General features: G+C 38.2%; 1 pseudogene; it reads right to left on the bottom strand.

Moving 5' to 3' along the window:
* Positions 1–702: 702 nt before the first annotated feature.
* On the bottom strand, positions 703–3,164 carry LOC129039130 (small ribosomal subunit protein uS13-like; annotated as a pseudogene).
* Positions 3,165–3,496: the final 332 nt, after the last annotated feature.

The raw sequence follows: 3,496 nt of genomic DNA on the forward strand, positions 1-3,496 counted from the left end.
GTTTCCTTAGCTTTGACTCATGTTAACTCTGTGACCATCTACCTTTGAGTGAAGGCTGGAGAGAATGAGTAAGTGAGTGAGTGAGTGAGTGTTTGTGTGTGTGTTTTATAGGGAGATTGCTGGCAAGGAGCTCCTCCTAGAGGTTAGGGAATGCATCTCCCAGTATATGAAGTTACAATTGTTTTAAGAAGCTAAATACAATGTCAAGTGTGCATATGCTCTGTTAGTATAGATGTCTATATAGGAAACCAAATTTTTTTTCTATGTGTGTAAAAATTTTGTCTTCAGAAGTTGTGTCTTCAAACATTTGGGGTCTGTAAGAAAGTCACAGTAAATAAAAGTCATCTTGATCAACTGTGCCACTTTATAAGTAAGAAAAATAATAACAATCATTTGAAATCTATTGGCTATCAGAATTTTTGAAATCTTGGACATATATCCCCCAAGCACAATGTTCCACCTTTGCATTTTCAGTGGCGAAAAATTTTAAATTGAAGTTTCTTAACTAGAACTTATGACAGAGATATTTAATAAATAAATTAAGATTTAAAGAATTCTTACAAAGACAGTATAGAGAGTTCCAGTATATCTCATGCTCAGTTTCTCCTATTAACAACTGAAATTAAAATAGTACATTTGTCATAGTTATTGAACCAATATTGATACAATGTTATTAACTAAAGTTCATTTTAGATTACTTTTTTAGATTCCCTTGGTTTTCCTGGTTTTTTTTTCATATAAATTATTTATTAACAGACAAGGCCCACATGCCAATTTCTTCTTGGACACACCCACAGCAGGGCCACCGCAGCCAGTGGTCTTGGCGTGCTTGCCTCAGACATGAAGGCCCCAGAAGTGGCACAGCCCTCTATGGGACTGAATCTTCTTCAGTCACTCCAGATCTTCACGGACCTTGTTTTCCAGACCATTGGCCAGGACCTGGCTATATTTTCCATCCTTTACATCTGTCTGTTTAAGGACCAGTCTGGGATCTTGTACTGGTGTAGATTTTGTATAATGGTGATCACAGGTTCCACCTCATCCTCAGTGAGTTCTCCTGCCCTCTTGGTGATGTCAATGTCTGCTTTCCTCAACACCATGTGAGCATATCTTCAACCCACACCCTTAATGGCAGTGATGACAAAGGCTATTTTCCACCGCCCATTGATGTTAGTGTTGAGTACTCGCAAAATATGCTGGAACTTCTCAAGGATCACTATGGATATGGCAGAAACACAAGTGGAGGTGTGGAGGCCACCTGTGGAATAGCTAAATTTTCCTTAACGTCCTGTTTCTGTCCTAAAATCCCATCTAGCATACCACATTACAATTAGTTGTCCTGTGTCCTATGTCTTGTTTGTGATAGTTTCTCAGATGTTCCTTGTTTTTGATGACTAACAGTTTTCAGGGTTACTGCTCAGATATTTGGATATTTGGTAGAATATCCCTTAGCAGAGATTTGTCTGAACGCTCTCTTGTGGTTAGAATACACTAGATGTTCTGGGCAGTACTATAGAGTTTTATTTGGCCTCAGCATAGTAATCACGTCAGAGTTCCTGGCTCATGGCCAAGTTTCCCAAGCGATGGTCTTCAAGTAGAATATGTTTAGCAAAAGGTGATCAGGAAGTTCAGAGTTTCTAAGTGCTCAAGCGTGCTTTAGAACATGTACATTTTCAGGAAGTTTCTGGACCCACATAAATATTGTATTTGTTCCTAGTTCCTAGGAGGCTATTTAATAATATGTATATGGAAGGACAATCACCAAGAAAGTTAACCCAATACCCTACAAAGATAAAGTGGCTTTACTGATAGGATGCACATTCAACCCAATTTGACAGGGACATTTTCAAATTCTAGCTGTTGTCCCATTGTCATTTTTAATAGCCTCTGCTCTTAACTTAAAAATGTTGTAGGTTATATACTACGTTTCATCATGGATTCATTTCCTACTGCTGCTGTAACAAATTGTCACAAACACAATGACAGAACACAGTTTTTTTTTTATTGTACAGTTTGGAGATCAGAAGGTAAAAGTCAGGTTTAACAGGCTGAAATCCTGATATATGCAGGACATCAGGAGACTCTGTGGAGAACCCATTCGCTTGCATTTTCTCCCTTCTATTGGCTGTGGCACTCATGCAAGGTAAGATATTTACAGGTTTGAGGTATCAGGGTGTGGAAATCTTTGGAGTATCATTATTCTGATTACCATACACTGTAGTAACAAAGAGCAAGTAAAAAGTTAAAAAAAATCAGTTTTGAGCCATGAAGCATGTGGGTTTTGGGTATGAGACTTAACTCTGAGAATGCATTTAAATGTAACTCACTACCCCTCCATGAATTTTTATCATTCATTTGCTGTTCAGATATAAAAAGATAAATTCTAATAATGTACGATAACTTTTGGTGATAAAATGCTGTGAGAAGGCAAATAGCATAAATTTATGACTGCGTTTGTTTATTAGCTACACCCCCCTCTCCTAACATTGCAATATGGACCAAGCAAAAGCAGGTGAGTTTATGTGGCAAAATCATAAAATTTCCAAACAGAGTTTCTTGAGAGTTTCAAGGTCTCAATATTACGTTATTGGTTTTCTGCCTTACTCATTCTGTGACATCCTAATAAATTAGACAACTTCATAGAGTCATTGCTTAAAGACAGCTTGGTGAATTTGTTTGGAGTGACTAAACAGAGAAAGAGTTGCCTGTAGATGTGGCAGTGCAGACAGTGGTAGTGGACAAACAAGTAATACAGTAAAATGGAATCCTTCTAAACATATGACTTTTAAAACTAGTCGTTGATTTCTAGCACATTGCCAAGGACATTTCTAATAAGTGTAACTCAATTATTTCCATGCACATTTTAGATAAAAATAATTCTGTATCCTTCATGGTTAGATATTTATTCATCCATAGCTGAAGGCTGCTTTAATCTGTGATAGCATAAAAATAGCCACAAATATTTTGACGCTTCTTCTAATGAGAGATGAGGTCTGTGAGTCCTCCCTTGAGTTGGGGCTAGGCTCTGACTGTTTTAAATAATGTAGTATAGTGAAAATGATGCTATAGCGGTTTTGACTGCAGATTTTAAGAGGATGAGCAGCTTCATTCCTTTTGGTGCATTGACCAACCATGTCAAGGTCTGACTGACCTGAGTCCTCCATGCTGCGAGGAAGCCCTAGCTAATATTAAGGTCATATAGAACAAGGGGAAGAGAGAGGGAGAGAGACAGAGAGAGGGAGGGGGGTGGGGAGGAGGGAGGGAGAGAGAGAGAGAGAGAGAGAGACAGAGAGAGATACCTTGCTAGCTCTCAGCTCTTTCTGTTTACTCCAGACATGCAAGTCATTGCAGTATCCCGGTTGGGATGTTTTTGTGGATCAGAGATGAAATATCTTTGCTGAGCCCAACTCAAATTTCTGAGCCAAAAATTGAAAAAATAAGAAAACGATTGCTGTTCCATACAAAACTTAGATTTCAGTGTGTTATATTTTACAGC

The sequence above is a fragment of the Pongo pygmaeus genome, chromosome 5 (genome assembly GCF_028885625.2).
Source record: "Pongo pygmaeus isolate AG05252 chromosome 5, NHGRI_mPonPyg2-v2.0_pri, whole genome shotgun sequence".
NCBI lineage: Eukaryota > Metazoa > Chordata > Mammalia > Primates > Hominidae > Pongo > Pongo pygmaeus.